Consider the following 27,522-nt stretch of genomic DNA (forward strand, 5'->3'; position numbering starts at 1 on the left):
ACGCAGATTAATTGTTTGCAGTGAATGCAAGCACTAATAGCTTAGCTTCAAAACGAACATTTACTGGATATATCACAACGAAAATTAAACAAGTTTAATTGTCTAAATTAAGTGTAAACGAACTGCAAAACTTAAAGGTAGACTGTAATAAGCATGTTAACGCAAAAGTACTCTGTGTTATAGGTATTAGAAAATTTTCATGCAAAATTGTTATATATTAATACATTTGCAATATATATTTATATATATATATATATATATATATATATATATATATATATATATATATATATAGAGAGAGAGAGAGAGAGAGAGAGAGAGAGAGAGGAAGAGGCAAGAAGCAACAAAACACTCATTTGACTTTTAGCTATGTTCAAGTTTCTTGTAGTTTTGAAATATGATAGAGAAAAGCATATTTTTCGTTTATTTGAAATATGGGCCTCAGAGACCCATGTTATGCATTTGCGTAGGAAAAATTGGCCATGGATTAGACGGTTAAATATTTCCCAAGTCACGTTTTGCATGCATCCTTCATCAATTCTACGTTTAGTTTTACTATTTCGTACTGTATCCCCAATCTTAAGATGTTTTAAGAAATCCGAATTCTTCTTCTTCTTCTTTATTCTAATATCATACTGATTATGCTATACTTGTAATAAGTTATTTTGAGAATTATTTGTAGGTGTCATCTTAATGCTTGAATGATAACCTTCATTGTATGATTTCAAAAGAGGAGGTAATACATTTAAGTAATTATACGTTTGATACTTTGTGAAATACTTACACATTTTTTCTTTTAGAGTTCTGATAAAAAGTTCTACGATACCAGCCTTTATATCAGGATTTTTATTTGTAATATATTTTTTTGTCCTCCAAGGACTCCTATATTGTTTTATTAGTAAACTCACTACCTTTATCTGTCCGTAATGAAATTGGATTTCTGTCTTTGAAAAGAAATTTAAATACTTTTAAGATATCATTTGTACTTTCAGATTTTACTGGCACAGCCCAGGCATATCTACTGAACACATTTATCACTGCAAGAATATAACGATACCATCATTAAATTTATGAAGTAATTGACGATCGTTAATATCAGTTTCCCACTCATCATCATAGTTATTCACTACATAGAAATCTCCTTTAAACCAGCGACGTACTGGTTATGGTAACTTATATGTTGTTTGCTTTAGAAAATCTTTCTTATAGAGTGTATAGGAATTGTCTTCTTTGTAGCTATCCACAATTTTTTAGCAGTTGAAAATGAAGCAGAATGTGAAGAGTTGTAGTAAATGTTGCTTAACTGCTTCTTTATGGTTTATATTTTGACCATACTGGACGTTTACACGCACGCTTCCTTTTCCGTATAAGAAATACTACTTTTTCCTTTTGTTCTTCTTCTGATTCTTTTTCGTCGTCTTCTGCAAATGATTTCAGAGATAGATTTCCCTTCACGATGATGCTACTTGTGATGCCTTTGGTCGTCGTAAAATATATGACAAACGTTTCGTATTTCCAATAAATTCTTGAGGAGTGTTAATAGAAGATTAATAATTACAAAATTTCTCCCAAACAGATGGATTTGTGTGTTTCCGTGGTCGCGACACATCAGAAATTAAATCTACAATGTAAGATACTTCTAGTTTATCACCTTTAATATAAACAGTTCTTTTATTATCCCACGTATTATGTTTCATTATGTTTCATTCTATGTAGTAGTAATTCAGCTCTTTTACAAAACATTTTGAGTATAGATAACAATATTTCTTCTTCTACTTCAGGCTTCTCTGATTTAGCTGACGTAATCGAAAATGTCAAAGGTTCTTCTTGTTTTCGTATTAAACGTAAAAATTTTTGACGAATATTATTATATTGATCCACTTTTCATCGTCACTAAGCGACGATAACTGTAAAATCTCGTGCATTTCTTGATCCAAATTAGATTCACGTTTCTCCAGAGCTAATGATGATGATGATGATTGTGTTTGTATACGATTAAGAACTTCAGGGGGAACTAAATAATCTTCTTTGCTTCTTTCATTGCACTAACCGAATGGTAAACTAGATAATGCGCCACTTAAGAAGATAGGAGTTAATAATGCCAGTAGGAATTGACCCTGGTGCTTCTTCTTCTTCTCCATGGAGTTTACTTTCTTCACAAGATATTGAAGCGTCCTCTTTCATCGCTTTAATCTTGCTTTCTGTGTTTTTGTAAGAGGTACATTTCCTTTTAATACATTATAAAACATTCACAATTATTACGAATCACTGGAAAGTTTGCATTTGCCAGAATAGCTTTACGAAATTTAGAATTAGCTTTGCTCAGCGTACGAGGAAGATCTCCGTGTTTTACTTTTAGAGACATATTGCCAGAATGAACAATCACAGTTTAAGACTAGCATTATAAACATATCTTCTTCTCTTTTGTTGAAACATAAACGTAATATTAAATATCATCAGGAAATATATTTGTTTAAAAACAACGTTCATCTGGAGAATCATGTTTTAAATCAATAAATAAATATCGATATTGCATCGTTGAAACTTTCTTGAAGAAATTTTGGATTTTCAGGTGTTCATAACCCATTTGTTTAATTTGTGATTTATCTCTCGGATTTTTAAATAATGCGAATTAAGAACAATTCAAGCTCATAAAATAAATTTTACTTAACTAAATTGTACTTTCGTCAAAATTTCTCTGTATGCATTCTGTAATTCTGCATAGTACGGATAAATATGACGAAACGATGTATTAACCATATAAGATAAATTATACAGGAATCGTATTACAAAACGGTTTTTCCACATACACTTGGTCCGGCACCATACCTGAAAAGCGACGTTCCCACGTCGCATCCATGTTAAAGAGTATGATAATTCTCTCTTCATGCGTATATTTTTAAAGGGCCATATTATATTTCTCTTCTTCTTTTGTTGGAAGGACTGTATCCATATGGAAGAGTATCATATGAATTTGGAAGGCTACGTCGTTTCATATATTTTATATTATAAATGTTTTTTTCCGGTTGTTGACGATGGTGTGATCTTGACTGGGGCACTTTTTTCTCATTGATAATTTTGATTTCAATGGGACGAGATTCTTCTTCTTCTTCTTCCTCCTCTTGATTATCTACTATTTCTTTCTACATTACATCAAAAGTTAGGTGTTTAGAAGACTGATAGTTTAATGAAAAGCCACGTATCTTTCATACTTGAAACTCCTTCTCCGTACTGGAATCAAAATTATGTAACTCATAGCTCTTTGGTCCAGAAGAAACATATTCTGAAATTTAAGCCTCTTTACCATATTCAAGTACTTCATTTGTTAAATCACCTAAAAAGTCACCAGTTTGAATTGTACTTTCACCAGGTTTTTGCGTATAAATTACTAAATCAGTATTAAAATAAAATACTCTTTATTGTACGTGTTCTAAATACTTGTACAATTCCAATCTTGCTTGTGATGTTGGGTATGCGGCTATGACAACGTTTACCGTTGGTAGTGAAACAGGAACTTCATCTGTGTGTTGCCAATACACATATATCATGTGATCATTTACTGGAAATATTTGATGTACGTCTCTATTATAAGATGTTAATTTCTCATATAATTCCTGGGGTCTTTAATAATGCTTACATGACCCATGTTCTCACGTTGACCAAATATTCCTCAAATAAATTTAGTATTAATTTAGTTAAACTCCTAAGTGCTGGATTATGTTTAATTTTCTTTTCATCTAGACGTATTCCTTCCTTTTCATAAAATTGCTGAATGTACTTCTCTTTAACTCGTCTGTTTCACACCATGATGGGCAACCACTAGCTTCCATTTTTGCTTTCAGGAAGGTGTTTATGTGATCTGTAAATAAGCCGTTACTTTTTGTTTCTTCATCATACTGAACAATATCACATGCCCAAATTTCATGAATATATGTTATTTTGTTTTCTTTTCCTATTGCTTTTCATACTTCCTCTGCTACCCATATACCATGCAGAACTCGGTCTTCGTCGCTGTGATTACAAGGTGTCATTTTTAATTCATCACAACATCTACGACAAAGTGGAAATATCAGTCTATCATTTGATTTGTAGGGCAAAACTGGGTGGAAGTGAATTTTTGGAGGAAGAATATTTAGCTTAACTAACCCTTCAACTTCATCAATGCAGGGAATATTTGAATTTCAGGCAAATAGATAGTGGGATGACGAATTGGAAATTTCTTAGTCTTACAGATATAAGGATAAAGACTATTAACATCCATGTAACAGATGTAAGGATAAAGACTAATAACATCCTGATTCATGATTCAAGCGTATGGCATTCACACGTCTTCCATAAAAAGCGTCCGGAGGATCCAACGGTGTTTTTTTTTTTATTATGGATGATTATAACATACTTGTTCATCTCTTCATTTCCTGCCAATAGTTTTTAAATTCACAGCCTCATATTTCGTGCACTTCACAGAAAAAATGTTTTATTTTGTATATTTTCTTCTCTGTTCATTCATTTCGGAATTCCATTGTATCTGTAGCATTGTTATTTATGGGTTTATCTCTGTCGATAGGGTAACCGAAAATGCATGTGTCCAACATCCTTCTTACTTCCACACGTGTATTCTTCCTGTATCCGGATCTGTCCATTTACCATCTACTTTCGTTGATGCAATTCGTTTTTCCTTACTACGTGCAGCATTGCTAATTTGGATTTTTCTTGTTTTTTCTTTCCAAGCTATCCATTGTACTGCTTCAATTGATTGTAAATCTCTCCATTGATACCCGTTCTTTGGTATGACAACAATCGTGTCTTCCTTTAAGAAATTTCTTCGATACACCAAGTTACATGCACTAACGATTGTAATGCATTCAAGTAAGGGATTTACATTCGTTTCAGGTCTATATATATTCATGCTTGGTGCAAAACTTCAACATCCTGTGCGCAAAACTTGATGAGTTCTTTAATTTTAAAGGTGTTGTTAGATGTTCAGTGTACCATTGAAGATACTTGCGTCTTTCGTCTAATTTCATAGTATTTGCTCTATAATACCTAATATCTGGAAGTGTGCCTCCATATGTCTGGTTCTCACGTCGATTGAAAAAGTGTTCGAAATATGCTTTGTATGATTGAGGACCAAACGCCCCACTTATTTTACTTAAGGAGATAGCAAGGAATCTTACTGAATCTATGAAGGTTACCTTCTCTACTTTAAGAGATATTATTTTCGCCACCCCTGTAGACGGTAATTTTATAATCCTTTAAATATTCCTGAAATTTACGAATTTCTGGATTTCCACCACCATGACTGAGACCCACATCAGCTACTTCAAACACGAGTTCTCCTTCTTTATCTATTACATAATTTCTTTGATTTTTATATATCTTCCGTATTCCGTTTGATTTCTGCCCTTGTATTTCTTTAATCTTATGGCAACGACGATTTCATACGCTGAACATCTAGTGCATTTATTCTTAATAGCAACAATACCACGTTTTGTCTTTACACATTCATTGGTATTCATAATATGTTGTTTCAAACGACGTTGTTTTCTTGGCATGCGTACATGATGAAAATTCACGATACTATCTTCGATTATAAGAAACTCCCCAGTACTTTTTCATAACTCGCCCATAGTACTTCTGCTGAGAGATTTCTTTCTTCTCTAAACGATAACCAAAACGAGCGATGTCCTTCTCTCTGATTTGTGATTGTTATTCTTCCGTAATCAAGTTGATCTAAGTTTCGAAGTAAATAATCTATTAGAGGTCGTAGACTTGTTTCAATTGCAGTAAAAGGGTTCTCATCTTCACGCACGGTTGCTAGAGGGAATTTTAGCATTGCGCTTTCCATATTGTATCTTCTGTATTGTCTTCTACGTTCTTCTATTATATGAAGTCTATTGTTATCATGATTACGCGTGTTATTAACAAATCCCACTTGTACATTTGTGTTTCGTTCTGCTTGAAATACAGATATCAATTCATCCATTCTTTTATCTATGTCGTCTAAATCAACTCCTATTTCTTCATGTTCATTGTTAGCCAATTTTGAATCTCATTTTCGTAAAACTCTCCTTCTGTCTTCTTCTCTGCTTCATTGTAAGCCTCTCCTATTATCTGCGAAAACGTGAGATTTAGCAAGTCTTCTTCATTTGTCCTTCCTTCGACGTCTTCTTCTTCTTTTCTTCTTTTTCAAGATTGGGAAATAAGTTGTTAAGCGAACTTTGTAGATCATTTTCGAAAAGCTCTTTTTCTTCTGTATTCTTCTCTTCCTCATTTTAAACCTCTTCTATTATCTGCGAAAACGTAATATTTAGAAACTCTTTTTCTTCATTTGTTCTTTCTTCGACGTCTTCTTCTTCTGCATCTTCAATACAGGCTAATGCTTTCTCTTCATCTTCTTGTTTTATTATTCTATTACATCCACTTTGTAATATTTCTAATAGTTCTTCTTTTTTATCTTCTTCTGCAATTTGAATGTCATTAACTGCCTGTATTTCTTCTTCTTCTTTAGCACTGGTGATCATTTCCTCTTCTTCTGCTATTTCCATTTTATTAATTAAATCTCTTTCTACTTCTTCTTCTTGAGCAATTGCATGTGTTTGTAATCTTACTTCTTCCTTATATGTTCCTTTCATCATTTTCTTCCTTATGGACTCCTTCCCTCTTTTAATGATGATCATCTTCTATCCTGATTAGGTCATCTATTTCGCTTAGAAGAACTTGCGTCTCTTTACTTACTACGTCCTTTTCTTTTTCTTTTATGTCGTTAATATAGGCCGTAATCTCTTTTAAAAATTCTTGTGTACTTCTTGTTTTCCAGTTTTTATTCCCCCCTAGATCTATATACGTAATTGAAAAAAGATATTTTCCTATATGTATATGTAAATATTTATACAGGATATATAAGAAATATGTAAGACGGAGTATATATTTGTATATATATATATATATATATATATATATATATATATATATATATATTTACATCAGCTAATGCTTCTGGCAACAAATACTATTCGAAGCTTTCTTGCACCCACTGGAAAACGTGAAGTATATTAATATTTATTTGCATATATTGTTATTGTAGACTGTTCCCATAATGCCCACCGACTTCGATTTTACAAAATTTGAGAAATGAATTTCACTTCTTATTTAGTGGTCAATTTGAAGGCATTTTGTTATACTACCATTAAGAAACCCATATACATCATATTACGAACCAATCATTATGGAACAATCTCATGTGTGACACGCAGAAGTGGTACCAATCTTCGAAAGTTTCATTTACAACTTTTTTCTTTTTTCTTTTTTAACTGATTTTGTGAGTAATGGTGCATTCAGTATAAAGGTACAACAAGATATTCTCTTTCTCTCTCTCTCTGTCCCTGTGTGTGTGTGTGTGTGTGTGTGTTTGTTTGTTTCTAGTTTCCGGCGTAAGCGTGTGGATACTACCAGGTATACTTTCGTGTGTACAAATGCTAGTGTGTGTGTGTGGCGCGGGTATATGAACTATTAATTGGGATCGCGTAGTGGAACTTATCAATATTAGTACGTACATACAAACGGCGGTTACTTCACACGATAACTTTGGACGAATGCGAATTTTTAAATTCTGCTTTTTGCAATAAATAAGTAGAGTGATTCCTCTCGAAAGAGTTCCCCTAAATGGTAGCCCCTACCATGTCCAATTAAATCACAAATTGCCGCAATCGTTTGTACATTGTTTGTACAGAAATGTACAGGCCAAATTTTCGTTTGTACAATATTAGGGGCGCCGCCAGAACGAAAACAAATTGGAGCTGTTTAACTGGTACTTCCCCCCACCAACATGTTCTATTCAATCACTAATTATCGCAATCGTTTGTACTTCGTTTGTACAGAAATGTGCAGGCGAAATTTTCCTTTGTACACAATTAGGGACGCCGCCAGAACAGAAAAAAATGGGGGCTGTCTAAGTGGTAGCCCACCACCATGTCCAATTGAATCACAAATTGCCGCAATTGTTTGTACTTCGTTTGTACAAAAAATGTGCAGGCGAAATGTATGTTCGCACGCAATTAGGGGTGCCGCCAGAACGAAAAAAATTGGTGGCTGTCTAAGTGGTAGCCCCCGACCATGTCCTATTCAATCACAAATTGCGCAATCGTTTGTACTTCGTTTGTACAGAAATGTGCAGGCAAAAGTTTCGTTTGTACACAATTAGGGGCGCCGCCAGAACATAAAAAAGGGGGCTGTCTAAGTGGTAGCCCCCCCACCATGTCCAATTCAATCAGAAATAGTCGCATTCGTTTGTACGTCGTTTGTACATAAATGTGCAGGCGAAATGTTTGTTTGTACACAATTAGGGACGCCGCCAGAAGGAAAACAAATTAGGGTGCTTTCTAAGTAATACCTCCCCACCATGTCCAATTGAATCACAAATTGTCGCAATCGTTTGTACTTCGTTTGTACAGAAACGAGCAGGCAAAATGTTTGTTTGTACACAATTAGGGGCGCCGCCAGAACGAAAACTAAGTGGGGCTGTCTAAGTGGTAGCCCCCGACCATGTCCAATTCAATCACAAATTGTCGCAATCGTTTGTACGTCGTTTTTACAGAAATATTCAGGCAAAATTTTCGTTTGTACACAATTAGGGGCGCCGGTAGAACTAAAACAAACTGGGGGCTCTCTAAGTGGTAGCTTCCCACCAACATGTCCAATTGAATCACAAATTTTCGTAATCGTTTGTACATCGTTTGTACAGAAATATGCATGCGTAACTTTCATTTGTACACAATTAATGGCGCCGCCAGAACGAAAACAAAGTGGGGCTGTCTAAATGGTAGCCCCCACCATATCCAATTCAATCACAAATTATATCAATCGCTTGTACATCATTTGCACAGAAATATACAGGCGAAATTATCGTTTGTACTCTATTAGGGGCGCCGCAAGAAAGAAAACAATGTGAGGGTGTGTATAAATGGTAGAAGCAATAAAAAAATGTGTCACATTTATGGAGTATTTTTCTAACAGGACTTTGTTCACACTATTGTGTGGTTTGGTTTGTTCACACTATCGTGTGATTCACTATATTGATCTTATCCTAACGATGATGGAATTAAATGTTTTTTTTTGTTTTTTTATATTTATATTTATACTTACAATCATTACTGCTGAGTTAGTTTTTCACTCCTCGGCTCTTATTATTAAACTTATTCATTATTTCTTACGTGAACTGAATCCTTATGAGAAAAATGTATTTTTTTTCTTTCTATCTTGCGCAGAATCCGTTATTCTCATCTCGTACAGGAAATTGATAAGTGGAAGATATAACAAATTCACAAAGTTGACTGTTAAAGGGAAAATTATAACACAGTATTTTGTTTTATTTGATCATCTTCATTAAACTCATTTTGCCGAAACTATAGAATGCATGGTGAAGTATTTTGGTGCATTCAGCATTCTGATTTACGAGTAGAGTTGCTAACTGGCCGGTATTTGCTGTAATTTTGATTAAGGCTGGTGACCGGTACAAACTTCTTATTAGACCCCTTCTGACCGGTATTTTGGAATCTGCAATCCAGAATATAACATTGAACATCGAAATTTTTCAACAGTGCCTTTACAAACACAAATTTCCGTTGTATTATACATTATCGATATTTTTTAACGTATGGCAGTTTTTTTTATTTATTTAACATAACAAATTTGATAACACTTATATTTTATTGTAAAATAATTTTATTCATTTATTGAGAGTAGAAAATGACTTTTTAAAGCAATTTCCTTTGTTTGAAGTGAAGTTTATAGAATAAATTTCATTTTATGAATCAACTGTTGTTACATAAAGATTAATATCCAGTATTATTCATCTGTTTCGATAATTTTAAACAAGTGGCAATTGCTGGTAAATACAATAACGATCAATACAGTCTTCAGTTTGTCATTTGTACAGAGAATTTTGAGGGTGTGCCGGTAATTTTGTTTTCCTGAGTTGGCAACCTATTTACGAGGTTTTGTTTCAACTCTGATACGTAGTGGCTCCGTACTGACACTCCGCATGCAAATAAGTATGTAAGGCTACCATACGCCCCGGTTTCTTAAAATTTGTCCCGGTGTGCAGAAATTTTCCTTCTTGTCCTGTTTTTTTCTTTATTATTATTATTATTAATTACATATCAAAATTTCTGAAAAGATAATAAAATCGACTTATTCCTTTTGCTTTCAATTCCGACAATACTATAGGAACAATTTCATTCTAATCTTTATTATTATTGCAATCGCTGCTTCCCCGGATATAACATGCACTCCTCACTCCTAAGTAGCACTCTTATCACTAATAGTAAGAATGTATAACCCGAGGTGGCAACAAATTCTTGTGACGTTGCAGACCAGCCCCGAAAACACATTTTTTTCTGCTTCAGAAAAACAAATATGCAAATTGCTTTCTTTTAGTTCGCATTTTAGGTTAACAAAAATAAATCAGCCTATTGAAATTTTGAAACAACTTCATAAATCTGGATATTTTTCTTTATAGACATGTAGAGCATGTAAAGGTGGTATGCGTAATAATATCGAAAATATAATTTTTGCCTAAATATTGTATGTTCACTGATTGCGTTTATATTGTATAACAGCTTCTAGCTTCTATAATAATTTTTAGCACTGTTGATTAAGTATGGACAGTGGCGTATTTACGATTTTGTTTCGGGACGGGCTTTGCTAACTTCCGGGGGTGCTTTGCCTGAAAATATGAAAATTCTGCAAGATATTTCATATACTTTACTATAGTAAGTAAGATTTCGGTGGGGGGCTTGAGCCCGAAAGCCCTCCCCCTAAATACGCCACTGAGTATGGACTATATTAATACATTATTTTAAGTTGTATAACTAGTGCGATACTGTAGTAAAATTCGAAAGATAAAATTAATACAAAATGCAATATTTACTACTAATTTGTAAGATGTCCCGTTTTTTCTGTTTTCAAAAAGTATGGTAGCCTTAAAGTATGCTAAACCATACAAAATAAATTGTACTGTAAATAGTACCCCTCTGATAGTGCTCTCAAACGGGTCGGGTTACGGGTCGGGCTGTCGGGTCGGGTCAGTCGGGTTAGCTCGTGTCGGGTCACTCGGGTCGGGTCGTCACATTCTTCACTTATTTTCTATACGGAATACTATAAAGAGCTTTGTTGTGGAATTCAATTCGAAGTTGGTGAATGAATGATAAATGTGACTAATTGAAGATAAAATAGTAATAAAATTTTAATTTTACCCTATATTAACTAATTGGCATTGTAATTGTAATTAATATTACTACTGACGTTTTTCCTTTCTGCGTTTCTATGTCAAGTTAAATGTCACATTAAGTGAAATTGAAAGGAAATATCTAGTTAACGTCCCACGTTATGCACCAATACTAAGAGAGACAGTGATGATGAGAAATAATTGAAGTGGTTGAATGAAGAAAGTGGGAGGAAATGGGAGAACACCGAGAAAACCCATGCACATGGGGTTTGTCCACCAGAAAACTTACTTGGTACGAGCTGGAATCAATACCCATGGACCTTCGGGTCAAACATCTGCCTTTGGGCAGGACACATTATTATTATTATTATTATTATTATTATTATTATTATTATTATTATTATTATTATTATTATTATTATTATTATTTTATTATTATTATAATTATTATAACTTTAAGAGTGCCCAAGAAAGTTCCGCCGCCTTTTCACCAACACCTTCGAACATTGGTATGTAACCTAAGACGTACCTGGAATATCAAAAATCGTCTCCATCAGCCTCGACGACCTTCTGAAAACGTTCTGGAAGGCCATGGATTCCATCGCAGTCGAACTTGGTGGGACGTGAAGTGATGAAGGTATCAAGTGCATATTGAACCTCTACTAGCTGTTTGAATTGGCGTTCTCTAAGGTGATTGTCCAAGGAATGGAACAGGTGATAATCGGACGGTACAATGTCCGTGGAGTATGGCGGATCCAATAGTGTTTTCCATCCAAGGCGTAGAATGATGTACTGGGTCATTTTAGCCACGTGGGGCTTAGCGTTGCCTTGTAACAAGAGGACCCCTTTGCGATTCAGAACTACTGGATCCAGACAGTACACAGTGCCAGTACACAGTTGCATTGATGATCTGACCAGCTGGTAGCAGTTCCCGATGGACGATGCCTCGAGCAGTCCACAAAATGCACAGGAGAACCTTATTCTGGCGTAGTGCTGGCTTGGGCTGTTTTTGAACCGGTTCATGGGATGCTAACCAACAATGACGGCGCCGTGGAGCTTCGTACAGGACCCACTTCCCATCACATGTCAACACCCTGTTCAGAAATTGCTCCTTCCTCAGACGAGACACCAAAGAATCACAGGTGTCTGCTCGCGTTGCTTTCTGGCTCCAAGTCAAATCATGTAGGACCTATCAACCCAACTTGCAGTGCTTCCCAAGTTGATGGTGGTGGTGCCGAATGGTTTCTCCACTTACACTGAAAGGTAGTACCAGTTCCTCACATGTCTGTCTTCGTCTCAATTGCTGCCCGAAGATCTTTATTTTGAACATCTGTTTGTCTTCCGGCACGTGGTGCGTCTTCGAGTGTTTCGTCACCGTCCTTAAACCGTCATACCACTGCACTCTCCGCGTAGTTACGACACCCTCACCAAAGGCCTGTCATATCTTCCGCTCCGCGGAGCAGCAATTTGAACTCGTACAGCAAACAAGCCCTTATGACGCTCTGTGAAGGCCCCATGTTCACTCAGTCCTTACGCACGTTCACGGTGTATCTGAACAGCCACAACCTAGTAGTATGTTGGATATACTTACTAGTGTTGCTCACGAGACCTGGTTTGGGGCATTCTCGTTTCGAAAATGTGTCGTGAAGGTAGTCTCGTCTGGAAAAGTGCATATGTTTCTATTGAAAGAGCTCTGTCTCATCTCGTACCCTTTCATGAAAATTCTGTCTTGTCTCGTCTCGTCCAACAACTGACCTTCACCTTATATCCATTCGCATTCAACTCACGGTGTGAGGGCCAATTGAACACAGACCTCCACAAAGAGACAGAACTTTCTTGGTCACCTTCAGATTATTATTATTATTATTATTATTATTATTATTATTATTATTATTATTCCTGGGGTAGTGATTTGACTTTCTCCGCAATAAAATACTTGCTAATTTTATATAACGTTGCAAATATCTTCTAGATAAATTAATCAAGAAAAAATAAAAGGTAATTCCCTACAGAATGATATTTCAGTGCAATTAGTTCCTTATGATTCTATCAGACAGCAACGCTGTTTTTAAATAGAAAAATCGGAATGTTAACGTGATGAAATTGTTGTTTGTTACACAGCAAAAAATATTAAAAGAAGTTCTATATACATTCCTTACTAGAAAATAATGTTGTCTTCAGAACTTTTATTCTTTTAGCCTTCAGAACTTGTCTTCAGAACTCAGTCAAATTTTATTTTGACATTTGAACTTGATTGCCTAAATTTTAACCTTGGAAATTTGGATGTGGAGTAAAATAAAGAAGGTTAGCACGGTAGAGAGGAAAACGAATTAGGAAATGCTGAAAAAATGCAAGAGACGAGAGCAATATTAGACGATATCAGGAAGCGAAAAATGGACGGATCACAAGTTTTGATCTTGCTAAGGGATTGCATTCTGAGGGATGTACTAAAGGGGGTGATATCAGGAGAGCGAGAGTGTGTAAGAAGGTTGGAATTCATAGATTGTAATAAGGAGGGTGGTACTTTATGTTGGGTTGCGAGGCAGATATTAGCGGGAAATCGCAAAAATGGAAGCTTCTTACCTAATTCGCGGAAACTGGCCTGTTTATTAATGGGAGAACACTGAGGAGGAGGAGGAGGATAATTATACTACAAGTAAAAAAAGCCGAAACAATGGTTTATGCATAAGAATTGGTCAGCATTTTTTTTCTGGTGGCAGTTTTGTAAAGTTCTAGCTCTCTCAAACTGGTTAGATTGTAAGGTCAAGTCACTCGGGTCGGTTGTCGGGTTAAGTCACCTCGGGTTGGTTCACTCGGGTCACTTTGGGTCGGACCAATCGGGTCAGCTCGGGTCGGGTTGTCGGGTCAGGTCAGTCAATTCGGGTCAGGGTGGGGTCGGGTCGGTCTTCAACACATATAATTTCCACGAAAATTACAATATACCACGGTTTATACTTCATTGGACTTCCAATAAAACGTTTTCAATGATGTGTACACCATGTCACCATTTTTGTATGAGGGAATGTCTAGAGGGATTTTGTGGGAATTTGATGGAGTGTAGATTCCTGTGTGTGTGTGTGTGTGTGTGTGTGTCTGTGTATGTATGTGTGTGATACCTTACAGGATACAAGATGTCGAGGAAGTGTGTAAATAAACATGACAATTTCTGTTATGTATGTGGGGAGCTGATATTTAAATCACAACGTCGATGTTTTACTCCACTTGTGAGGAAGTGTTATCAGTTATATTTTGGTTGCTGTGTAGGAGACCAGGATAAGAACTGGGTTCCTCACTACATTTGTTGTACTTGCGTGAAACGTCTGACTGGGTGGGCAAATGGTGGACGAAACATGAACTTCGCAGTACCGATGATCTGGAGGGAACCAAAAGATCATTCTTCAGACTGCTACTTTTGTATGACACAGATAAAAGAAATAAGCAGTAAATCTAACCACACAGTACAGTACCCTAATTTGCATCAGCAATTAGGCCAGTTACACACAGTGCAGAATTACCTGTACCGGTACCTCCTCCTCATCTTACGGTAAATGAGGATTACGTACTTGAGGCAACTATTGAAGTTCCAAATGAAGATGATGATCCTACTTATGTAGGAAGCACATCTACATTGGATTCCCATCTGATAACTCCGGGTGAACTAAATGACCTCATACGGGATTTAAAACTCTCCAATACACAGACAGAACTTCTTGATTCTAAACTTAAGGCTGGAATCTGCTCCATCGTGACACTAAAGTGTGTATTTTTCGAAACCTTCATACAGAGTTTCAAAACTACTATTCTCAAGAAAATGATTTAGTGTATTGTAATAATGTCTGTGCTGTGATGGATAGACTTGGACATGCACATATAAGTACAGAGTGGAGAGTGCTTATTGACTCTTTGAAAACTAGTTTTAAGGCTGTCCTTTTGCACAATAGCAACAAATTTTCTTCAGTGCCTTTGGCTTATGCAACTAATATGAAGGAAACCTATGAAAACATCGAAATAGTGTTAGAAAAAATTCAGTATGAGAAATACAAGTGGACCGTTTGCTGTGATTTACAAGTCATTTCTTTGTTAATGGGTTTGCAGCTTGGCTATACGAAATATTGTTGTTTCCTCTGCGAATGGGACAGCAGGAACAAAGCGGAACATTACATCAAGAAGGAATGGCCAACGCATGTATTAACTCCTGGACAGAAGAATGCTGTTTATTCCTCACTGGTGAGCCCTGATTAGATAATTCTACCTCCTCTTCACATAAAGTTGGGGCTCTTCAAAAACTTTGTTAGGACAATGGACAAAAGTAATGCAGGATCTTGTTACCTCAAGGAAAAAATTCCTCGGGTTAGTGACGCTAGGGATTTTTGTAGACCCCCAAATAAGATGTTTGATTCGTGACCAAAAATTTGAGGATCTCTTAACTCTGGTTGAGAAAGCAGCTTGGTGTCCATTTAAATGTTTAACAGAGAATTTTTTAGGAAACAAGAAAGCCCCAAATTACCGTGAAATTGTGAGTGATTTCCGGCAATCATTCAATGAAATGGGTTGCAACATGTCCCTTAAAGTTCACTTTCTAGACTCCCACCTGCAGTTCTTTCCTGAAAAGCTTGGTGCTGTTAGTGATGAGTATGGGGAACATTTTCATCAGGACATTTCCTCCATGGAGAAGAGGTACCAGTGACAGTGTAGTTCAAAAACGCTAGCTGATTACTGTTGGACACTTAAAAGAGATGTTCCAGAAACCAAACACAGAAGAAAGTCGAAAACTAAAACATATTAGTTGAGGTAAGTAAGTGTCCATTTATTAAGAAGATACCACTCACTTCTTTTGTATTATTTATTAAGTAGATATAAAATGGTGACACGGTGTATACATCATTGAAAATATGTTTTATTTCAAATCCAATAAGATATAAACCGTGCTTATATTGTAATTTTCGTGGAAGTTATATGTGATTTTATCTGCACTAATGAATATTGTAAAATGAACAGTACACATAGCATATTTTTTATATAAATATGTGTATTTCTCTAGATAGAATAATGCTATTCTTATGAAACTTAGAGGGCTTACTAAGTATAAATCAGGCTAACATACAATATAATTTGTGCGTTTATATACCTAGGGTACCCAAGCTACAAGTATGAAAATGGTTTAAAAAAAAGAAAAAAAGAAAAAGAACAGAAATTTGAGGGGAAATTTTCCGAAAACACCTCTGTCACGGGAAAACTGAGGGTGATGGAGAAAAGCTGATTGCAGATTCGAATTCTACGTGAAAAGTTCTATTAGAATCAGGCATTTTCTTCCGTGTGCCAGAGAAAAGAATTTTTTTCTACTAGTGCAATAGGAACCATTTTCAAACTCATCAACCGTTATTCAAACCGGTTAATGTTGATCGCAGATATTAAAAATACTCACATCCGTATATTATTTAATACAAACGAAAGTTTTACCTGCACATTTTTGCACAAACGATGTATAAACGATCGCGACAATTTGTGGTTCAATCGAACATGGTGGGGCTAGCACTTAGACAACTCCCCTTTTTTTTCGTTCTGTCGGCGCGCTTAATTATGTACAAACAATAATTTGGCCTGCACATATCTGTACAAACGATATAGAAACGATTGTGACAATTTGTGATTGAATTGGAAATGGGGGGCTACCATTGAGACAGCCCTCACGTTGTTTTTGTTCTGGCGGCGCCCCTAATAGTGTACAAACGAAAATTTGGCCTGCACATTTCTGTACAAACAATGTACAAACGATTGCGATACTTTGTGATTCCATTGGACATCGTGGGGGGAGCTACCACTCAGACAGCTCCAGATTTTGTTTTCGTTCTGGCGGCGCCCCTAAGTTTGTTCAAACAAATATTTCGCCTGCACATTTTTGTACAAACGATGCACAAACGAGTGCGACAACTTGTGATTCAATTGGACATGGTGGGGGGCTACCACTTAGACAGCCCCCATTTTTTTCTGTTCTGGCGGCGCTCCTAATTGTGTACAAACGAAAATTTCGCCTGCACATTTATGTACAAACAAAGTACACACGATTGCGACAATTTGTGATTCAACTGGACATGGTGGGAGGGGCTACCACTTAGACAGCCCCCATTTTTTCTGTTCTGGCGGCGCCCCTAATTGTGTACAAACGAAAATTTCGCCTGCACATTTCTGTACAAACGAAGTACACACGATTGCGACAATTTGTGATTCAACTGGACATGGTGGGAGGGGCTACCACTTAGGCATCCCCGACTTTGTTTTCGTTCTGGCGGCGCCCCTAATTGTGTACAAACGAAAATTTAGCCTTCACATTTCTGTAGAAACGATGTAGGAACGATTGCGACAATTTGTCATTGAATTGGACATGGTGGGGGGTATCACTTAGACAGCCCCACTTTGTTTTCGTTCTGGCGGCGCCCCTAATTGTGTAAAACAAAAATTTCGCCTACACATTTCTGTACAAACGACGTACAAATCGATTGCGACAATTTGTGATTGAAGTGGACATGGTGGGGAGGGGGCTACCATTTGGACAGCCCCCACTTTGGTTTCGTTCTGACGGCGCCCCTAATTATGTACAAACGAAAATTTTGCCTTCACATTTCTGTAGAAACGATGTACAAATGATTGCGACAATTTGTGCTTGAATAGGACATGTTGGTGGGGGGCTACCATTTAGACAGCCCCCACTTTGTTTTCGTTCTGACGGCGCCCCTAATTGTGTACAAACGAAAATTTCGCCTTCACATTTCTGTAGAAACGATGTAGAAATGATTCCGACAATTTGTGCTTGAATAGGACATGTTCTTGGGGGGCTACCATTTAGACAGCCCCCACTTTGTTTTCGTTCTGACGGCGCACCTAATTGTGTACAAACGAAAATTTCGCCTGCACATTTGTGTACAAACCATTGAGACCATTTCCGATTGAGTCTGATAAAGGGGGGGGGGGCTGACTAAATGGACGTCTCCTTTTCACCTCTACTGTAATTAAATTCTTCCTCGAGGAAATCTGTAATCAACACTGTCAGTAGCTACGTCCTCGACTAACATACCTTAACAAGTACAGTTTTATTTTCGTATATTTTTCAAGAGTTAACCAATTTAAAACTATCGCAAACAAGAATATGTAGTCAACTTCTTAAATACTTCGCTCGCCGAAACACGTTTAGCGCGTGCAACAAGCAAAAACAACACGTTTGGCGTCTCACAAATGGAAAAGGGGGAAAAAAGAGAAGGAAAAGCAGCACGGCAGTGCCTTATTGCAGTCAGAGCTGACAACATAGTTTCGGTCGTCACCAACGCGAATAGACCTACTAGCGGTGTACAAGAGTTATACAGTTACAATATACGTCGTGCCACAGTAGCGCTACAGGCGGAATGTGCACGAACTACAAATGAATATGTTCCCTTACAAGCATCAGTCACTGTTGCACCCTCTTTACATTCTACACATCCTTTTTTCTCCCACTTTTTGACCTTGACAAGCAGAAGTACCAGGCTTTCCGAGTTCACAACCATAAACTGTTTGTGTACAGAGTACGTTTTCAGTTCTTCGAATGACTGTGCGTGCGAAGAACAAGGGTGATGATCGGGCTACCGTATACGGAAGTCAGTAACACCCGGTTGCAATAATAAATGTAAAATACAAATATAGAGCCTTGACAATGCCGTGAGGATGAATATATATATAGTCTTTTAAAGTAATTTTATCCTTTTTTGAATATATATATATATATATATATATATATATATATATATTCCTTTTTTGAATATATATATATATATATATATATATATATATATATATATATATATATATATATATATATATATATATTCAAAAAAGGATAAAATTACTTTAAAAGACTATATGGGTATGCAAAAAGGATATATATATAAGTATATAAAAAGGAATGAAAATATCAATAAAGATAAGGATAACGAACATACAATTTCTTATTCTTATTCAATTGAACATAAAAAGAGATGCATCTCTTTACTTACAACCACATTCCAAATAAAAATAAACAGTATATATATAATTATACGAGGGCCATCCGGAAAGTGGTACCCGTTTGCACCTCATGAAGCGGTGACAACTCGGGGAGCCGCTGGGCAAGGTCAGACCGCATCCGTGGCTTGTCTTCCTGCTCTGTGCAACGTTGCGTGACGCTAGCAGTGCATGTGTTGTGTCTGTGCTTGTTCATAATGATTAAACGAATTCAGAACCCCGCCAGTTGTGAAGTGAGGGCCGTGGTTAAATTTCTTAATGCACGAAAGGTTCTTCATTAATAAACTAAGATTACGCAATAACAAGAAGATAGTTAATATAATATACAATACGTTGAATAGTTCTGGTCCTTCAGTGGAGCATAAGGGGTTTAGATCAGGTGACCCGGTTGGCCAAAATTCCTTTAACACTAAGAACTTAGAGAAAAATACCGGCAAGATAGCGTGGTTATTTGTAAAGGCAAGTGATCAAAGGCTATCGTTAGCGGATATTGGAATACAGTGTGAGATTGAGCTTCATGATATAGAGTGATATGCAGCTTCATGCAGAGTGATATGCAGAGTGAGCTTCATGATATGATTCCTTTCCAACAAGTGTGTACGTAATATTTTCGCATATAACCAGACAGCGATTTCTTGACATTATGTTATGATCATTTACTAAAACTGAAACCAAAATATAATGATCAACGCAGTAAATGTAGGTATTAAAGCCCAAAAACTTTGCAGCTATTTATTTCAAAATGCTTTAATTGTAACATATCAGGTTCTTGCATGCACCTACAGAATTGTGTAAGTCACTATTTTTTTTATTAATGTCAGTAACTATTACCTATTTATTTTATTTGTTTGTGTAGAAAAACTATGAACCATATCAATAGCAAGTCAGTACAGTGTATTATGTGTACGAAAATGGCTTCTAAAAGCATTTTGATGGTGGCACAGTAACATAGAGTAGAATGGGAACGAGTGAGGTATTCTTCAGTAATCCAATAAATTCGGTATTAATCTTGTGTAATTCTATCCCGGCTATCCTCGGAATGGCGAAATCCTTACAAGTTTTGTTACCACGAAAAGGTAGACAGTGTGAGGGATGTTCATTATACACTATAGAGGATGTCAATATTACAAGGGATTCACAACAAAAATAAAAAAGTACCACTGCTTCCATTTTCAATATCAAATAAAATGTTCAAATCACTACCTTTAGAATCATATACGGACAGGGTTATTTCCACCTTGCTATTTTCAAGCTCACTAAGTACTGTGTCAGATTCATTTAAAAGTTCTTTAAGTTGTTTCTCAGAGGAACTTTGGCGATGAGATCACGATTTGGCACTGTTTCAATGCTGCTACGGTTTCCCCCATACAGTCTCAGTCGCACTGATAATCTCCTATGAAATATACGTTTTCAGTTAGTGTTACAGACTGCTGCTTGTAGATTCTATGGGTGCCAAAAATAATCAGAAAAATTATATATGTTAATTTTTTATAACGTGCAGTTGGCAGCACTGCACCCGAATAATAACTCAAAGTACTCTTGCATGTTGTAATACCAAAATTGTTTCAAAGGAAAGTAAAATAGATAGCCAAAACACTGGATTATAACAGCGTATACGGTGATTAGAACCTTAGTACTACCAAGGGTGGCCTCTGAGGCCCACAACACTTTCTTTATTTATAATTAAAAAAATAATACACTAAAAACTAAGGAAGTCTTTTCTTGATGAATGGTTACAACCTTGCCAATATAAGCTTTTTTAAGATTTTGTATGCAATTAGAAATATCACAAAATATAACAAAAATAATTTGTGAGCCTCCGAGGCTCCCCTTGTTGTTTCAAGGGATATATATAGCCAATACAGCCTGAGGTTAACGGCTCGGTCTTACGTTTACAAAATCTGGCAACCATAGGTATGTACATTACATCATTTTCTTTTGAAAATTTCTTTTTTAAACTCAATTCTTAATTAACACAGATTACATATCTGTTTTTGAAGAAAAAGTCTTGTTGTTTACTGACGGTATTACTTCGTTTTCATTTGAGACTGTCGCTAAATATTATTATTATTATTATTATTATTATTATTATTATTATTATTATTATTATTATTATTATTATTATTATTATTATTATCTATTTACATTTAACAGTTTTCACTTTGATTTTGAAACTGTAGGTATTCATCTATTTTCCATTTTAAAACATTACTGAATATTATTATTTACACGTTTTAATTTCACTGTTATGAAAAAACTTCGTATTAATGATGATGATGATGAAAATCTGATGATGGTGAAACGTGGATAGAAATCATACACATCATTGCACAGTTCACGATGTTGTTCTTTTATTCTCTGAAACGAAAATAAATAGGAAACGCAATTTAAAATTTAATTTATCTATAATAATAAACAAATGAAGAAATGATAATAAGTATGCAAAGCAAGTTTATGCACAAACAAGGAAGATGAAGAAGTAATAAAATATAGAAGTTAATACGTACAATAATATGTATATCATTTCTTTCTGGTATTGATGAAAACATATGATACAAATCTTTAGATGACTTTCCTTTAACTTTATAGCATAAAAATAAGTATGAATAATGTCCCCATAAGGATGATTTCAGACTTTGAATTTGTATTAAAGATAATTTCTACGTACAAATTGAATGAGCTGTCCATGTTTAAAATCATATTATTTATAGCCAATCCCTGTAGTTACCATTTCATTATACATGTACACACGAAACAGTAATGCAAGTTCTTGATCAGTTATATTTTTGATCTAAACTAAGGATGATCTTGATGTATTCAATAATTGTTTGCTAAGCACATTACGTTTCTAGACAGTAAAAATGAAGACTGATGCCTCTAACATCATTTCGTAGACTCTTTTAGTATTTCACCTTTCAATAGCATGTGCAATAAAGAAAGTCGCATAAGATTGAGAGAAATTGAATATGTTTAATGGTATTACGCAACGGAATTATTAAAATTGTAAATGATATCGAAGAAGAAAATGTCAAATCAAGTAGCACAGGCAGTACTAAAACTTAACTAATAAAACTTGCACTATAAAATGAACTATTCAATACTCCTTTTCTAGCCATAATTACACTGTATAAGCATAGCAATTTAAATACTTAGTAAAATTCCTTTATATCTCAAACCATCTCTCCATGAATAATAAGGGGGAGCGGTGGCTCAATGGTAGAGATTTTACCTCCGGTGCTTGGGGTCCCTGGCTCGATTACACCTTGCGCCATGCGGACTTTGTGGTGGACAAACACCCTGCTCGTGGGTTTTCTCGGGGTTCTCCCGTTTCCTCCCACTTTCTTCATTCCACCATTTCACTCATTTCTCATTATCACTGTCTCCTTTAGTCTAACCGGCATAAGCGTGGGACGTCTAACTTAAAGATTATTTCATTAATAATAACATGCTTTTCAGTCAACAAACCTTATACTATTTTCTATTATAAATAACAAACACACTGAGAGGAAAAAATGTAGGTGGCATACTTAAAAACGTAGGTTACATTCGTAATTCCTGTAGTTTCTGGACTTAACGTACAACCGTATATAACATCCTTCAGCAAACGTATAGCTGAAAAAGTATGTATTATACGCACTGTCTGCATAAGTGCAATGACGTCATTCGTGTGACGTCATCTGCAGTAACAAGTATATACGGAGGTGATATCTATCTTTGTGACGTCAGGATCGTATGTAGCATGTCGGTTAATAATAACGACACTCACTGACTATTAGGACGGAGCATAATTTCAAGAAGTATGCAATATAAGTTCTGTACGTATGTTTCTTGCGTTCAATCCCGAGACAGCATCTATAATGTACTTGTGCCCCGTACGTACGACTAGATACAGTATACGTATTGTACGTATGTATTATACAGATTTTCCTTATGTCGCACACAGCTTGTCCCGATACAGCATACAGAATATCCGTATGCACCATACAGAGTGCACATATGTAGCTTACAGACTGTCTGCATGCAGCATATAAATTATACGTATGTCGCGTACAGGTTGGCCATATGTAATGTATGGAATGGATGTATGTAGCTTATAGATTGTCCGTATGAAATATACGGATTTTACCTGTATCGCATACGTATTGCCTTGATGTAATATATGGATTGGACATATTCAGGATCTAGATTGTACGTCTAGTGCACCATTATTGAAGTGCTGCAAAATACTGAGAAATGCATGATACATTCTTACTGTAATGTTGTCACATATTGTTTTTCTCTGTATGGAAACAAAAATAGTTTAAAATATGGTTGATCTCCTTTGTGCCAATAATAATAAAATTAACAATACTACACTTTTCAAATCTTAGTTTGGAGCAGTGAAACTGTCCAAAGAAATGTATTTACCTGCAGGGTGTCCTGTAAGTTTGGGCTTCCTGCTAATTCGTTGGAAAGCTACTGCAAAGCCAAGTGTTGAAAAGTGACACAAGCGTTAATTTTAAAATTATGGGCACAAAGAAGGTTAACCATATGTTAAACTATTTTCGTTTTCATACAGAGTAAATCAATATGTGATATATTACTGTAAGAATTTATCATATGGTTTGCAGTTAGTTAGCTGCAGCACTTCAATAATAATGCAAAATGCACAGCCATATACAATCCTATATTCAAACTCAAACAAGATTTACGTACAATCATTTATTAAGCTGTTATCATCCATTGCTTGTACGATATGAAGATTATTTTATCTCATTCTTTTCCTTAATAGTATCTTCTTCTAAAGTGCAGTTGTTACAAGAGACCTGAATAGAATTTTCCAGAAATAACTTCTCTGTACATTTTAATTAACAGGTATGTTTTTTTAATGTCGCAATAATTAAAAGTATGCTGACAGCCGAAAACGTGTTCGCTCACAAGATGATTCTACTTAGTACTCGCCATTAAAAATGCAACACCAAGAAGGAGACTGGGTAGCTGCACCAAAGTTCAAAGGCAGATACTAATAGTAAGTGCAGAATATTCTTAAACGTCTGCTGTATTCGCTGTGACAACGTGGTGACAGCGGAGGCGTTGTGCAGCCATCGACTAAACATATTTATCCTTCCCTGCTCTAGACATTCTGCAAATTTGGACTTTCCGGGATGCATCCTTCTTAGTGCAACATTTTAAGTAACGAGCAGTTTAACAGTTTCATACTTTGCTTAAAGAATTCTCTGAATTACTCAGAAGATATATATACAATAATTTAAAACGGTTATTTCAATCTTTGCAATTCAAAGCACGAAAAGAAGTATAGCTAAAGGAACACTGATTTTGGCCACATAGTAACTAGTAAACTCAATCACACTCAGTATCATTAGATGCTTGGTTTTATCCGTAAGTCAGAGATCATGGTATCTCATTTCGTGTAGATTTTTGTATTTGTTTAATGCTAAAAATGTATTTTATCGCTAATTGAACCCAGTACCATATATATACCGACAGGACGTACCTTAGTCATAAGGTGACATGAGTGAAACACTAAACTATTCGATTGACACCTGCGGCCTTGTCAACCCTAGAGAAAGTTACAAAGTGATTAAGTAAATACGGAACATAGTTCATACAAAGTATAGCGATGTATGAAGTCTCCGTTTCATATGACTTGGATAAAGGATACATCTGAAATATTAACAAAGAAATATATAATGATTTCTCTGGATAATTTGGATTAGTCCAGAATTCAAACACACACGTTGGTAAGTCCAACTTTTTTTTTTACTTCTTTCTTGGGATTCCCAATAAAGTTGACTACTGAAAAGCTGAGTTATAGATTCTATATTAAAACAACACCTTCTCTAGACATGTTCAGTATACACATTGCCTTACATTCAGAACAATGCATTAGTTCTTAATGCATGTCTGAAATAATAGTGCTTCGTATAGAATTTTACTTCATCCAATCGTAATAGCACAAAGATAAAAAATATTGCAAGGGATAATGTTCTTATTACAGAGAAAAAGAGTTGAAATGACTTAACACTAACAAACATTTTCTTTAAACAGAGATAATATTTTATTCTAATTCATGGAAGAAAGAAATAATTTGTAGTAGATTGTCTTTATTAGGGTTATATATTCGTACAAAAGAATGTAAATACAATTGGGTCTGTCTTCAGAAAGGATGTACTTTTAGCCACAACCTACACTGCTTCTTTTCACTGTCTTCCAAGCAGAATCCTGGTTTCGTTTTGATGCACGAAATACCTGAAACAAAAATCAGAAAATATTTAAAATATTAAATTCAGTGTGCTTAACTTGGTTGTACTTAACAATACAAAGTATCTTAACATTTTTTAGAATAAATGGACAAAATCTGTTCGGTCAGGTATGGACTTTTGGGTTGCACGTAGAAAAGCTATGAAGTGTTTATTGATGCTGAACAACAACTCAAAATGTATTACTACTCAAAAGTAAGTGGGTACCCCAATGGTGTTCGGGGTACCATGGGGTACCTAATGTCTGTATTTTTTAGATATGTGGAAATATATGTCTCTAAAATGTAGGGAACTGACATTTGTTTACCGAAAACCTCAACTCGGTAAGCCTTAGGGATATTGAGATATGGAAAAATAAAGAGCAACACCATAGAAGTGTGGGGTTTGCGTACTAGGTGATGTAGTTTCGGAAACGTAATTACGAGGGCTTACAACAACCTCAAAAGTAGTTTCAATTAGATACACTATACACACGCCCTGATGGGGGTTTTCGGGTACCATGATATTCGCAGAACTCTCGTTTCTAAATATTCTAAAATATGTCTTAATAACGTTTTAAAGAACGTTAGAGGTGTGTGTTTACCGAAACCGCAAGTAAGTACGCCTAACAGTTACCGAAATATGGTGAATTAAAAAGCGACACCATAGATACGTGGACCTTGAATTTTATACAGTACAATTTAGAAAATTAATTAAAATATGACTATCAAGATATTGTCAAATAAAGGGAGGATCCATACAGTTATGGGGTTTTCTTGTTAGGTGGTAAAATTTCCGAAACCGGTCATGGAAAGTTAATAAGCATCAGTAGCAATTTCATCTTAAAATAATTAGGTATTTCCATGGAGTTTAAGAACATCATGGGGTCTAACAAGATTAATTTTTAAAAGCTTTGGAAAATATATTTTGACATTTGTAAAGAGTATTAGAAATATGTATTTACCTAAAACTTCCAGCTAGTACATCTAGCAGCTAGAGAGACACCATACAATAAAAGCGTATTAGATCTTGAAATTTCAGAAAACAATTATTGATCCTAACAAAAGTTAAATAAGATGGTACTTATATGGGTTAAGTGAGTACCTCAGACTCGTCAGTAAAATTTCGATCGAAAGATTAATTCAGCTCTAAATTTTCTTTGAACAATTCCAAGCGTTCATCGGGCTCTGAAATAAAGTGAAAATTTTCTGTCAATATCTAATATAGCAAGCGAGATATAAGGAATTATGTATTTTATGACGTCGTAAAAATAGAGACCCACATGGATTTGTACTTTTGAGTATTTGCTGTAAGAAGAAGAAATTTCAGAAAACAACCGTATATAACTTAATAGAAAATTAAATGGGCGAGGGCACGGTGGCTTATTGGTAGAGTGCTTACCTCTGGTGTATTGGGTTCTTGGTTCGATCCACGGCCAAGTCTGTTTTTAGTGGACATCTTATTCGTGGGTTTTCTCGGGGTACTCTCTTTCCTCCCACCTTTGCATTCCATCAATTCTGTCAACAACATTCACTTGCTTTAATCATAATCTCCCTGAGACTAAAATGTATAATCGTGGGTCGCTACACTGAAATATTTCCTTTTATTTAATTTTAAAATTAAATAGGGAGTTAAGTATGATCGTATTTCTATGGGTTAAGTGAATACTCCAATAGTTTCTGCAAAAAAGATTAGTTAAATACCCTACCACTAAGCTACTGTGTCCCTGCCCACTGAATTGTCTATTAAGTTATATACAGTAGTTTTCTGAATTCTTTTCTTATAGGAAAGACCCAAAAGTACAAATCCATAAAGATCTCTATTTTTACGTCATAAAATATATAATTCCTTATATCTTAGATATTGACAGCGAATTTTCATTCTTTTGCACTGCTCGATGAACCCTTGGAATTGCCTGAAGAAAACCTAGGACTTAACTAATCTTTCGATCGAAATTGTACTGAGGTACTGATTTAACCCATAGAAGTACCATCTTATTTAATTTTGTTGCGACCAATAATTGTTTCC

This window comes from Thermobia domestica, chromosome 4, assembly GCF_964235325.1.
Source record: "Thermobia domestica chromosome 4, izTheDome1.hap1.1, whole genome shotgun sequence".
Lineage (NCBI taxonomy): Eukaryota > Metazoa > Arthropoda > Insecta > Zygentoma > Lepismatidae > Thermobia > Thermobia domestica.